Raw genomic sequence first — 14509 nt, 5'->3', positions numbered from 1 at the left:
TGGACTGCTTTTCTTTTTTTTTTCTTTTTGCTTTCAGGGAACAGAGGAAAGCTTTCCACCTGTAGCATGACAAGAAGCCAAAGCAAACCTGCGTGGTGAAAGTCACCCACAATCACCACCAGACCTAAAGGAAGCCAAGGCTACTGTGGTTCGTGCTAAAGAGCTGTGAATCGGTATGCTCCCATTTCTGGGCGGGCTGGCATCCTTCAGGCCTTCTGCTGACATCAGGAGGTCGCTTCCAAAAGCTCTTCTAACCTCAAAGGCAATGTCTGAGAACGTCAGCTTTCCCTGAGGCCCACTTCTGCTTGGCCTCAGCATCCCTCCCAGCCCAGGCTCAGAATTGGGCTTCCAAACCCATCCTTACAGAATTCTTAGATCGCTGGCCTGATAATCTTTAAAGCCTTCTTCTTAGCTGGGGCTCTGACTTTTATCTCTCCTCCCACCCTTCTTGGATTTTTGTTGGCGGCCCCCACTCCTTCTTCCTCTCTCACCCCCCCTCCCTTAATTTGGAGATCACTGACACGCTATGCTGTAATGAGTCCTTCAGAAACTGTTATGATCTATGGTGACAGTCTCTACACCTAATTCACAGCTTATTGACAAGCACCGTGGGCTCAATGGTGTCAAGTTGTACTTGTGGTATCTGCACTCTTCAGCAGCCCACGTAGCTGCTGGGCTCTGGTTCTGGAGCCACAGCTTGGCAGTTTATTGAGAGATGATGATCTGTCTGGAGCTCTGCTCCTTTCAGTCTGGTCCGGTTCTTTCCCTGGCTCTTTGTCTGGGACTTAAATTCTAGGAGCTAAAGGTTTTCCAGAAAAAAAAAAAAAAAAAAAAAAAAAAGAAAGAAAGAAAGAACCCCGAACAAGAAGACTAAACTCAATAAACGAAAGCTCATCCTCGAACCTGGATCTTATTAATAAGCCTTGTCCCTGCCCCATCTCCAAATAGCCTGCCCAAGTCCAAACCACACACCCTGCTTCTCAGCGTTTTAAGCTTGGGAGGTAGGGAGGGAGAAAAGAAGGAAGGAAGGGTTGAGGACTTGGCCTGGACTCAGTGGACCTAAGCTAAGTTGGCCCACCCGGCTGGCTGGCTCACAGGATCTCGAAAGACTCACTACTTTACAAAGCAGGGCGCCCAGCCAACCCGCCAGGGCTCAAGCCTGGATGCCGCGGCTACAGACCCAAAGCGCCTGCCACGCCCCTAAAGGGTACAGCGCGGCTGGGGAGATCCGGCGGGATGCCAGCCCCAGGAGGCTCTGCCTTCTTGGAGATCTCAGTCCCTGTTTGGCGGCCTTCCTAGTCTCCAAAGGTGGAGGGGCCTCCTCCCGGCTGGCAGTCCTGTGGCGTGGGATTGGGGCCGGGGCTCAGCCACCTGCGGCTGCAGAATCACAATGCAACCGAGCATGGGTGGCGCGCTCAAGCCTGGCTCACTGCTTTTTGCTCAACCTGGCTGTGCATTCTCCACCGACATGGCTTAGTTGCGGACTTAGTGGGCTGCACGCCTGTCCCCTCTGACCTTTGCCTAGGTTTTCTGTCCGTATGCTGGAGAGAAGACTCCTTCGCCGACAATTCTTCCACACTCCGCAATGGCGGTTGTCTAACCCTTTTGCAGTCCGCTTCCGAGGCAGGACCTGTTCTTGGTTTCTCTACTCTTCTGCTTCGCGAGACAGATGACCGCAGCGCTGGGACCCAGGACGCCCAAGAAGCGTCCCCCAGGCTCCTCGGTGCGCGTGGGGGGTCGCGAGGCTAGTCTCAGGTTGGGATTTCCCTAACCAGGCCTAGCCTCTTCGTGGAAAAAGGGTGGAGGTGCCGAGGCAACGGCTCCTGAATGTCCATCATTTCGACCGACTGTCGGGTAGATTTCTCAAAAATCCCCTCTCGTCCGAGATCCGATCCCGGAATCAGATGAGAGGGCACGTCATCGCGCGGAGCAGCTCCTTTAAAAACCATCTTGGATCCGCTAATCTGGAGCAGGAATAAACACACCCTCAACAGCAGATTTGCAGGGATATGGCATTAAATGTGCAGAATGCTATCCTGTTAGGATATGTTAAGCTAGTTTCTGATGGCAAGCCCTAACCTTGCTGATAAAAGTTAAAACGGCAAACATGTCCCCGAAGTAGGAAATGGCCATTTTGTTCATTTGTTGATTTTTTTTAAATTTTAAACTAAACAAACCAACATTTCCCGCTTTGTTGGGAAGTCAGAGGCTGTGTTCTTTTTGTAGCCGGCCTTTCTGAATCAGTCACAAGGCGGCTACTTTCCCTCCCTCGCTGACAGAAGTTACAACTCTTTCTTACACAGACAGGTTTGGAAGTATTAAATAAAACAAATCAAAACTGTTTCCAGGACAACTTGGAGTCCTAACCAATAAAATGTATCACAGACCAATCTTCCCTGAAATTCTACATTGATATCAAAGTAGAAAAAGACACCTGTTTGGTAGACAATAGCTGTATTTAACCGATTGCCAGGAAGGAAAAGTTTGATCAAGAGTGGTTTGAGGCGAGGGAAGAGGAGGGGAGGTAAATACTTGAAGGAGAGACAGGACTTTTAATTACATTCTGGAATTAATAATCAAATATAAACGAGTTACTTCATCCACTAGACACCCAAGCACTTTATATTTGGAAACCTTGTATCTGAACCGCAGCTGGCGCTTAAGCGAAGCACTCTCTTCGCTTTAGTGTTATTTTATGAAAAGCGGACAAGCGGAAGAAGCATTTTTTTTTTTCTATTTCCCTGTAGTACCATCGCTTAGCCTTTAAAAGAAGACCTCAAACCAAGCCAGGATGCGGGTGGGGGAAACTGGGGTGTAAGGAGGAATGCCGTTTTTTAAATAAATGAAATGGAAAAGAATGTAATCTCTTTGGCTTTTGTTGAAGTATAGTTATCTTTTCGGGGCATAAAAACTTGTTTCCGCACCCCCACTTCCTTTTCTGGGGGCAATAAAGAGTTTTCTTTAACCCCAGGGCAAGGGCTGAAGCGGGTTCGGGAGGGCGCTGTGTATCTCCCACTGCGTCCAATAGGGGGCGCTGGCGTGAGACCGCGGAGTCGCTTCTCTTCTGAGCTGCTCCCGGCCCGACCGCGACAGCCGCTGGCGAGGTCGAGCGTAGAGCTTTCGTCTTTGCGGATAAAAAGAGATTAAAGGCTAAATTCTTTTTGGGTGGTGTGTGTGTGTGTGTGTGTGTGTGTGTGTGTGTGTATGAAGAGAGGGTATCAGTTTTAACCAACTATGAAAATGTAGAGCTTTGATGTTCTTGTAAAGAAACTCCTATGGGTTGTAAAATTATAAGGTTTCTGAGCCAATACGCAGCTACACTGTGTGTGGAAATTATTTAATTAAAAATATATTTTTCATACGTTCATACGTTCCTTTAGAAGTACTTTAAAAGCTGACGCTTATTCTTCTGGCTGGCCTGTTGACCCTGCCACAAGTTTCTAATACTTTTATTTTAGCTGTGTTGAAGGCCCTTCTGTTAATTCGAAGTGGAAAAAAGAGACTCAAATATTTAAATCCCTCACTAAACAGTTACTGGTCTGTTTCCTTCCATACTTTCTTTAAACGCGGCAGTTATGTGATGGACACATTTTACTCTGTTGGCGCCTCAAAGACAGGTATAAATGACAAAAAGGAATTCTAATAGGAAAAACTGGGTGTTGGGCCACATAACCATCGTTAGTACAAGAAGTCTAAATAAAATTGTAACCCCACCCACACCCACCCCAACTTAAAAAAAAAAGAAAACCAACCAACTACCCTTCACCTGTATTTAAATAGCGTGTCTTTAATTACAGCGGCGGGGGTTGCCTGAGGCTGGAATGAAATTAGCAGTCATTACCGTCCTTTAACTCCGTGGTGCTTTGATCAGCACTAGATTAGTTTTGCAGTTCTAACAAAGGCTCTACAGCAAGCAGTGGGCTGTAAATAAGACCGCGCGACCTGCCCTCAACACCTTTTCTCTTGTCAATCATAGCTTTATCATTCAGCCCAAGATTAACCTTTATCTACCAAAATTTTAAATAAAAAAAAGAGGGAAAAGAAGGAGGAGGAGGACGACGACGACGAAGAGGAGGAGAAAGAAGGAAAGGGAGGCCCCTGGCCACTGCACGCCTAGGTGACAGAGGTCCTCAGGAGCCTCCTTGAATTGCGATGATGGGCGGGTGTCAGGATCCTCAGACTGGCCTTCCCAACCACACTTCTCAGGCTGAGAAGCCCCCCTCCCCCCACACTGCTCATCCCCACAGGGCCTCGCTCCACGAATCAAACAGCCAGCCATCCTCAGCTTGGAGGCAATACGCGCGCCAAAAATCACCTGTACTAAGTTTCTGGACGGAAAAATACCTATCTTTTCTACTAAGTGCAGAGCAAAGCAAAGCAAAGCAAAAACAAACCAAATCAACCAACCAACCAACCAAACAAGCGCAACAAAAACCACAGCTTCAGCAGCTACAAAAAAAAAAAAAAAACCTTTGCTGAGCGTGGGATGGCGAAGGTAATGTCGTCCGATTTGTCATTAGAGGGCGCCAGAGAGTAGCCCAGCGCCCTAGCCAGCTTTTCTCAGCCCTCCCAGATCCCAGCCTCGTCAGCCTCTGTATTCCCTCTCAGGTAATATTTCTTGATGATCCTGCCCCCTTGCGTTTCTATCTCCCTCTATTCCAGTTGCATAAAGAATGAGGGTTAGTCATGTCCCCTGTCTCACTTTTTTAAATTCAAGCTCTCTTTCACCCCAATTACAGCACACCCCCACTCCCCCAGTCCCAACAGGGATCGAAGTGAGCCCTTCAGCATCTAAGTCACTGCGGTCTGCACAAGGATCTTAGTAGGAGAGCAATACTAGAATTTAACAGTTTTAAGATGGAAACCCGAAAATTTTCATTATTGGATTTACCTATAGGGACTCACAGACGTTTAGTTTTTGCTTAAAAAGAAACACACACACCCCTTTCATACATACATACAGCACCTTGATTACGTTCAGACCTCAAAACTATCTGCCCCAAAGAGAATAAAATGTCACTTCAATTCTGCATTTGTTAAAGAGATCTTAATTAGCATTTAATTCCCAAACTTAACACCTTCTGACTTAAATCGGCCTGTGTTAAATAACTGCTACACAGGGTGGGTATCCAGCTCTCTTAAAGGTCACACAGACACACACACACACACACACACACACACACACACACACAAAGAGGCAGAATGAGAGGAGAAGAAAGTGAGTGAGTGTGTTGGGGGGTGGGGAGAGGTAGCTAGCCTTGAATGTCAAAGTTGGGTTGCAAGCTACTTACGCGACCATGCCAGATCAGGGTGTTGTCTTGTAGCAGTTTGATTGGCAGGTAAAAAGCACTGAACGTGAAGGCTCCGGAGCCTCTCGTCAGCCCAAGCTGGATCACTCCTCACCGGACAGAACGAGTTGAAGGAGCTCGCACTTCCCCCCTCTTTCTCCATCCAAAGCACGGAGAATCCATTTAGGCTTTTCTTCGACCAGTCTCTCCCATCAGCGTCCTGCCTTCCGCGCACCACCTTACACCAGCCTCCAAGACCTAGTCTAGCTTTGCCTCTGCAATCCCCTGCAACAAGAAAAATCGTTTATGGCTTAAAACCCCAAATGGCTGATTTTTTAAAAGAGAGAGAGAGAGGGAGAGGGAGAGAGAGAGAGGAGAGAGAGAGGGTGAGGGGGAGAGAGAGGGGGAGCGGGAAGAATGCACCCAGAGAACAACAAAAAAGTCAGTTATCCTAACACTGCTCTATCCCCCACCGTACAGAAGAATAAAAAAAAAAAAACAAGCTTTATGTTTTTCAGTGGGTATTCAAAGATAATTTGATGCCATTGTTTCTGCTACAGATGGTTCTTTTAAATACAATAACACGGTTCTTTGTGCAGGCTACTCACAATAAAATCCAAAGCGTTCCCCTGAATAACCATTTTGTTCTCTCTTGTATGGGGCCAACAAAAGATTCCGTGAGGTAATGGGTTCTGTTTATTGAAGCCCATAGAATAGGGGGTTGATAAAGATTTTTTTTTTTTTAAGCAGAAGACCTTGGAAGGTCGGGCTGATCTCTTCATATTTTTTATTAAAATATTTGTCCAATACATTATTCCTTGGTGCAGCTGCAAGCTTCCTCCTCAATTCTTAATCAGCCCAAACATCTGTCTCTGGAAGGCTTTAAAAATCTGCATGCAATTGTATCAGTAGTGCAGTAACCTTATGAAACCCCAAATCTTCAGGCTCACTACAGTCTTGAAGGCAACGCAGTTTCAACTGCCTCTGGGGGAAAGGACGGTTGGGGGGAGAAGAGACAGGCAATCCCAGTTCCAGTAACTTAAGGAAATGTGGCTTTCCTCTTCCCAGGCTGGCGGACCATGCTACCAGATGAATCAGCCACACGTATCTCAACAAGGGCTTCTTCCATCTTGAGATGTGCCTCTTCCATGTGCACAGGAGGGGAGGCATGGCTCCCCTCCACTTCCCCCCCCCCACCCCCCCACTCCAAGCTGGCCTTCCTCTCTGCTAATCTAAAAATCCTAGGCTGGGAGCCTAGGCTGAGAGGAAGCAGTTAAAGGTCTCTAACACCCAGTGAATCCTACTCTTAGCTCTCTTTGATTCATTCCTAGCTACTTGTGACTTTGAAGGGTCCTGGGATCGGACTGATGGCCCACCTCCAGCCGCAGTGCCCCACTCTCAGGGTGGCTCTTCCAGCCATCTGCTCCCTTTCTTTCAGTTGCTTCCTCTCACTTAGGAAACCCAAACATGAAAACTCAAAGAGGGTCCGAATGAACCTTGAGCAGCGCCCCCACAATGGGACAGGAGACACTGCAGGGAAGTGGTGAGTTTGGGGCGGACCTTTCTGGCTACATGGAGAACAGGCTGCTCTTTAGGCCTGCAAGAGCCCAGAGCCACAGACTATACTCTCCTGACTTATGCCGTCAGTGGTGTAACAAAACCTTGGCAGCAAAATCATTTTAGGGCTTATTTCTTAATAATTTAATTTCTAAATTATTTGAGACAGGGTCTCACAAGGCAGCCCCAGTTGGCCTGGGACTCACTACACCAGGCTGGCCTCGTTGCCTCTGCCTCCAGACTGCCGAGATTAAAGGGTGCACCATCATGCCTGGCTTAAATTATTTATCGTATAAATTGTTGAGATAAGCAACCTAATAGAAGTCTGAAAAGAATAAAAATTGTGGCACAACTTTAAAAAGTTAAGCATTTCTCTCTCTCTCTCTCTCTCTCTCTCTCTCTCTCTCTCTCTCTCTCTCTCTCTCTCTCTGTATTTTTGGTACAAAGTAAAAGGTTTCCCAGTGGCCCTGGTTGTCCTGGAGCAAACTCTGTTGACCAGGCTGACCTTGAACTCAGAGATCCTCCTGTCTCTGCCTCCCCAGTGCTGGGATTAAAGGTGAAGTTAAGCATTTCTTAAGACTGGTTGAAAAAAGTGAGCCCCATTTGGTGCTGTAAAGCTCAATCCTAGCATGCATGAGGTCATAGGCTTAATCCCCATTGCTGCCAACAAGAAAAGACCTTGAGCCCGTATGAGTGTGTGTGCAGGGAGGGAGGGATCTTTATGATTGCCTATGGAATGTGTGGGTATTTTCTATTTGGGGCACTGTGGGAGTGTGTGTGGCACCATACAATCAGTAGGAACACTTCCAAGAACTGTGGGGATGAGGAAGGCAAGTGTGACTTGAATGCCCACGTTGTCATAGCAACTGATTCTGGAAAGACCAGAGTGACCATTGTACCTCTCTCCCTATGTTTCCACTATTTAGATTTACAAGGATGTGGTCAAAGTTTCCCCATTTTTTACATGGACTGAAAGAAGACTCAAGCTGATGACCCCTCTCCACTGAGGAAGCTGAGATTAGATCTGTACCATCCCAGCCCTAAGAAGTTTGAAATTAGTTGTCCCTTGTCTCCTGGAAGCAATCAAGAAGGTGTGGCACATGCTTGTTTGTGTTCGTGTGTGTGTGTGTGTGTGTGTGTGTGTGTGTGTGTGAGAGAGAGAGAGAGAGAGAGAGAGAGAGAGAGAGAGAGAGAGAAGAATGTAAGTCACCAAAAATCTAAAAAGGGTTAATGCAAGGGCTTTGCACGCAATAAGAAAAAAGTCCAACACTGAGCTAATTAAGGAAGGGAGAAAATGTTCCAGCAAGTGATGGCTCAAAGCCATTGCAGATAAGAAATCTGCAGTCAGTGGGGAACTACTTATGAAGGAAAGAAGGAAGGAATGAAGGAAGGAAGGAAGGAAGAGGGGAGGGAGGAAGGAAGGGAGAGAGGGAGGGAGGGGGGAGGAAGGAAAGGAAGGAAAGAAGGAAGGAAGGAAGGAAGGAAGGGGGAGGGAGGAAGGAAGGAAGGGAGAGGAGGAGGGGGGAGGGAGGGAGGAAAGGAAGGAAGGAAGGAAGGAAGACGGGAGGGAGGAAGGAAGGGAGAGTGAGAGGGAGGGAGGAAAGAAGGGAGGGGGGGAGCAAGAAGGGTGGAACAGGAAGGAGGAACAGGAAGAGGAAGGAGGGAATGGTAGAAAGGAAGAAGGAAGGGTTTGAGGAGAGGAGGGAGGAAGGAGAGGGACAAAGCTGACTAGTCTTCCGCCCCAACCACTGTCCCCACGCTTGGAGCAAAGAGCCACGAAAAGGTTGCTAGAGGCTTGGGAAGCAGTAGCTGCTCTCCGGGTGTTTAGATGGGCTCTCTGGGACCTAGGCTAAGTGGCACAGGTCTTCCATTGGGAGAATGGGTGAGGTTTCTTCAGAATGGGAGTGGCTAGCCCTCTGCAGGAATCGTTCCGTTCAGTATGAGGAAGGAAAGAGGGAGGGAAGGAGGAGAGAAAGGTGGAGAACCTTGTGATCTAGGAGGCAGCACAGATGGCAGCCAGCTTATAGACAGCTGGCCTGTGAAGCCATCAGCTTCCCTCGGGTTCCAGGAATCTCTGTATCTCCTGCGCAGGAAGGACATGGCGAAGGTGACCTGCTGGCTACTGTGCTGGACTTACCCCCAGCCTGAGGAAGGGCTCCTGGCAAGCCAAGACGGGAAGGGACTAGCCACTTTGGGAGGTCAGCTTTGTTAACATGCCCGGCACTACCGGTCCATGTTCTCTTGGACCTAAACCCAAATGACATGGCCTCCTGCTACTGCTCACTCATAGGTGGCTGGAGGGAGGCTAATGATGTGTGTGTGCGCGCGCGAGCGTGCGTGTGCGTGTGCGTGTGCGTGTGCGCGTGTGCGTATCTGACTACAGGCTCAGACTTTGAAATGACTTTAGAATACTTCTTCTGAGCACACAGTGTGGCCAGACTGGTTTGGGGAGAGGAGCCCTGGGATTCTCCAGGGAGGACTGGGTAACAGTCACCAGGGAGGGACGAGGACCTGGGATGAAAAGTCTTGTTGGTTACCTCAGAGAGGTAGGTCAGCAAATCTGACTTGGAACCAGGAGTGGGCTGTGGGCTGTAAGAAGGCCATTTGCTCAGCGAGGCACACTCTGAGTTTCCTGGTATCAACAGACAACCTGAATCTAAGAAAGGTGAGCTTTCTAACTAAGTGGAGGGTTCAGCCAAAGCCAGGGCTGTTGGGAGACTGCACTGTGGACTCCTTCAGGGATACTTTTCATATAGGAACTGAGATTATACAAACAGCCATATGCTTTATCTGTGTATTTGAAAATATTTCTTTTAGCCAGGTCTAGTGCCTCACGTTTATAATTTCACCCCTCAGGAGAGGGAGAGTGAGGCAGGATCAATCACTGCCTCTTACTCAAGACCATCCTATCTATACAGAAAGTTCCAGCCAGGAACATGGGGGTTGGGGGTGGGCTGTATTTAAAAAACAAAAACAAAAACAAAGAAACAAAAGCAAATATGACAAAAAGGCTGTGGCTATAGCTTGTGGAAGAGAGCTTGCCTAGTGTGTGCAAGACCTTAGGTCCAATCACTAGAATTGTAAATAAAGAAAGGAGTATAAAATAAAACATGAAAAAAAATAAATTAGCTGAACTCATTCTATACACCAATATGATTGACAGTCAGACACACCAATCAATGAACATATTGATCTCTTCCTTATTTTCCACTTTTTTGGATGTTCTTTTGTTCCCTTAAGGATTTTTCCTTTGTTGCCTCAGTATAGCAGGTGAATACGCTACACTGTGTATAGTCTATAATCTTAGTGGTCCTTGTCTATAATCTCAGGACCTGGGACCTGAAGTACTGAGATTGTCAGAATCTGAGGCCAGCCTGGGCTACTGTCTCAAAAGAAAACTATGGAGCTGGTGAAATGGCTCAGTGGGTAAGAGTGCTGACTGCTCTTCTGAAGGTCCTGAGTTCAAATCCCAGCAACCACATGGTGGCTCACAACCATCCATAATGAGATCTGATGTCCTCTTCTGGAGTGTCTAAAGATGGCTACAGTGTACTTACATATAATAAAAAATGTCTTTAAAAAAAAGAAAACTATGAATAAAGAATATTAAGTAAAACATTAAACATTTAAAACATGCTACACATTTTAAGAACTTGTTTCTGTTTCTTTTTTTGTTTTTTTTGTTTTTGTTTTTGTTTTTGTTTTTCGAGACAGGGTTTCTCTGTATAGCCCTGGCTGTCCTGGAACTCTCTTTGTAGACCAGGCTGGCCTCGAACTCAGAAATCTGCCTGCCTCTGCCTCCTGAGTGCTGGGACTAAAGGCGTGTGCCACCACTGCCTGGCTCTAAGTTTCTTAATTCACTTATGTATTAATTCACCTGCATGTTACTCAGAGGCATGGTGGGTTGGAGGGAAAGTAGGGACTGCAGGTTGTGCTACCAGAGTGTTATTGGTACTAACTATGGGAAAGCAAGAGGCTGCTGTGCAGTGTCAGGTGAGTCTTTCTGCATCAATAAAACACTAGTGTTACCTGTTAGACCTCAAGACTCATGCTACTGAAGCCATTTTCAAAAGGCATGTCTTCTAACCGAGTCCCACATATCCTTGGTTTGCTTAAAGCTCCTTTGTAACAGCCTTAAGTTTCTGAGCCCCTTCGTGGCTGGAGAAAGTGCTCAGTGGCTAAGAGCATCGGCTGCTATTCAGAGCACCTGGGCTCAATTTCCAGCACCCACATGGCAGATGGAAGTCAAAACTACAGTTCCCAGGGATCCAACACCTTCTTCTGGCCTCCATGGGTAACAGGCATACATATGGTGCACATACATACATACATACAGGCAAAAACTCAGATGCAAAGTGAAAAAGAAGTAAAATTTTAAAGGAAGAATAAGAGCAACAGGACAAATGCAACCTTCTGCTTCTCCTGCCTGAGGAGCTGGGGTTCTAGGTGTGCACCCCCACAGCTGACTGCATCATGCACCTCTCACATCACCAGATCCAAGTACAAAGCTTGAGCTTCCTTAGCCCAAGTGCTTAGAATTTAACCCCACAATCACAATCAATCACAATCACAATCGCAATCGCAATCACAGACCCAGGGCGCAGAAATGAATGGCACTGGCTTCTTTCCATTCCCCTCTCTCCAGGCACAAGAGCAGGCATTGGCTTGGGGAAACTGACTCACTGGTACTTTGTGGTTGTTGAGATATCATCTCCTACAGTCAAGGCTAGCCTTGAACTTGTATAAAGTTGAGAATGACCATAAACTCAAATCCTCCTGTCTCCCTCTCCCAAGGGCTGGAATTACAGATGTGCACTACCACACTCAGGCTAGCCAGCCTTAGCATTATTAAACTCAGGGTTTTGTGCCTACAGGGCGAGCATTCTACCGATGCAGCCACCTCTTCAGCCACAGCCATGAACGGTAAATATGTTCTTAGAAAGTATTATTGTGGCAGACTCTGACAGAAAAGAAGTGTATTTTTCGGGGGGGGGGTTGTGTAGGAGGAATTAATGACCCAAAGGAACACCTGGGGAGGGTTTCTATTGCTCTCTACCCACAGTACACCCTAAAACTCCCTTCCTCTTTAGAGAATAAACAGCAATCTATTCACTGAAGATGAACATGAGAGGAACTAACCTTGAATCAGGACAGCAGCTACTGTCTCAATTTCTTGCAACAGCATGTGAAGTTGGGATTACCCTAGTTCCCTTTACCTTACAGCATAAAAGGAGATGCTGAGTGAAAGGCCTGTGCTTCTGAGCCGGGCAAGAGACCGGGCTTTCTCACTTGACTCCGAAACGCTGCCTGTTCTTTAGAATTCGGTAGACTGAGGCCAAATGGACTCGAGCAGATACCCTTGATGCTGACCTACCTCTGTGAGCACAGGAGGAAACTGGCTGCACACTCCGGTTCTCGTCTTTCTGTTTTCCTGTAAAACAGACTCCCCTTTGTCCCCATCTCTCACCCCGACCACTTTGCTGTGTTTTGGACACAGCATCTCACTATGCAGCCCAGGTTGGCCTCAAGTTCTCAATCTTCTGCCTCTGCCTCTAGAATTCAGGGTTAGAGCTGAGATACTCCAATAATTCTGCACCGTCTTAAGATCTCTGGTGTACCAGTGTGTCCTCCTGAACTACTTCAGACTTGGGCAAACAGGTGATGTTTTCTTTTTCTTTCCTCCTTCCTCCTTCCTTCCTTCCTTCCTTCCTTCCTTCCTTCCTTCCTTCCTTCCTTTTAGACAGCTTCTCAAATATCCCTTCCTGGCCTCAAACTCTTTCTTTTTTTTTTTTTTTTTTTTTTTTCTTCTCAAGACAGGGTTTCTCTGTATAGCCCTGGCTGTCCTGGAACTCACTCTGTAGACCAGGCTGGCCTCGAACTCAGAAATCTGTTGGCCTCTGCCTCCCAAGTGCTGGGATTAAAGGCGTGCGCCACCACCGCCCGGCTGGCCTCAAACTCTTTATTGAGCTGAAGATGCCTCTGAACTTCTGATTGCCCTGCCTCTATCTCTCTAGGGTTGGGGTGGCAGGCTAGAGTCACCATACCCAGATTATGGAGTGCTGGGTCTCAGACTTAGGGCTTTTGAACTCTGAGAAGCCCCAGTCTTAAAGCTCCTGCCTTAGAAGCCAAAGGTCTGGGAGGGAAATACAGAAATAGCAGGGCATATGGTTGTTAATTAACCTCATTAAGGACTGCAAACTAAAGGATGTTAACATTTGTCTTTTCCCAGAAAGGCAGCAGAGTGTTTCCTTTCTCTGAGCTTACCCCTGCACTCCATAGGTGATAACTTAAATCAAAACTGCCCTTCGAGGTCAGTAGCCCTCATTTTAAGTCAGTGAAATATAAAATAAACATTGTTATTTTAATAGGTACTCTGGAGAGTTTATTTTGTATCTCACATAAAACTAGACATATGTATAGTATGTTTTACAAGGTGAACAAAGTATAAGCTTTTTTACACTTTGCTTGCCAACGTGGCAACTGTGGCTAGCTCCTCTCACCGCCGACTTGCCAGGGGTGGGCTTACTGGCATATTTGAATTAAAATAAAGCTTCAGTGTCTGCTGACTGCATCGTATTATCTATGAGACCATAATCCTGGGAGCAAATCCTGTATCTCCTAGAACTGACTCTTTTGTTTGGGATTACTGAAAGCTTAGTTTATAACAAAGGAGGAGGAGGCATCTTTCTCCTCCTCATAATTAAGTGTAGGGACTAATACAGAGACAAACCCAGAGAGACGTCCTACTTAGAGTTCTATTTCTATGCAGAGAGGAGAGGAAACGGGGTGGGCCAGACACCCGATTGTTAGCAGAAGGTTTACACTGTTAGACAAGTGTACTACAGAACTCTGACCCATTAAAATGAAGAGCCACTGAGGTGCCGATGTCCTCTGCTCAGGGTTGGGACTCTGCAAGAAGGATATGAAAGTCTGTCTGCGAAGAGGAAGCATTTGGGTCAGGCTTGGCCGGATGTGCGCTGAGTCTGAGTGTCCTTTATCTTCCTCTTGCGTTACTCTAAGAGACTGCAAAATTAATAGTTGTCCTGAGCAGAGTTGTTGAATGAGAAATAAGTGGAGCAAAATTCTTCTATTAGGAAAAAGAATGCAACTTTTCCTCCAGAGAATTGTCAAATGTTTTGCTCCCAAGGAGCATACGATTTTAGCAAAATTTCTGATTCTTCCCAAGCTTTCACGTGCACAGATAACCCAAATGTGTGTTCAAAGAAGAGATTTTTACAGAATGGTACGCACAGACTGCTTAATAATCCATGTGCAAACTGATGTCTGTTTATATCTATTTATTAAAGGAGAAGGAAAACAGATTGACTGATCAACATCACCAATATTAACTGTCACAGACAGGAATTGGGAGGATATCTGTGAAACTCAAACAGACTCCACTAAAACAGGCCCTCCGACTTTAAAACCATCTAGGCAAAGTGACAGCTCAGAACATCTGCTAGCCTTCTGTTGAGCCTGCACTAGAAGTCATGGGGTGCACAGCTGTAGGCATTTCAGGCTTTTCTCCCCCAACATCTGTCACAGCAGTATAATAATGTAGGTAATTATCAACACCTTACATAAACTGTTTGCTATTTCAGTTTTGAGAAAGAGTAAAATTAACGTTCCAATGATTGGAAAAAAAATTGAGATAAATGTAATTA

General features: G+C 46.5%; 1 long non-coding RNA gene and 1 other non-coding gene across 2 annotated transcripts in view; both read right to left on the bottom strand.

Moving 5' to 3' along the window:
- Sox2ot (SOX2 overlapping transcript (non-protein coding)) overlaps positions 1-14509 on the bottom strand; it is a 117613-nt gene that overhangs the window by 34063 nt on the left and 69041 nt on the right. Inside the window, exon 3 of the long non-coding RNA NR_015580.2 lies at positions 5292-5573. This is a non-coding gene — a long non-coding RNA (SOX2 overlapping transcript (non-protein coding)). The remainder of the gene's footprint in view (positions 1-5291; positions 5574-14509) is intronic.
- Positions 5389-5467, bottom strand: Mir1897 (microRNA 1897). The gene has a single exon (NR_035433.1). It is a non-coding gene; the product is annotated as a microRNA 1897 (primary transcript).

The sequence above is a fragment of the Mus musculus genome, chromosome 3, assembly GCF_000001635.26.
Source record: "Mus musculus strain C57BL/6J chromosome 3, GRCm38.p6 C57BL/6J".
Classification (NCBI taxonomy): Eukaryota; Metazoa; Chordata; class Mammalia; order Rodentia; family Muridae; genus Mus; species Mus musculus.
This window is presented reverse-complemented; position numbering and strand designations above follow the sequence as displayed.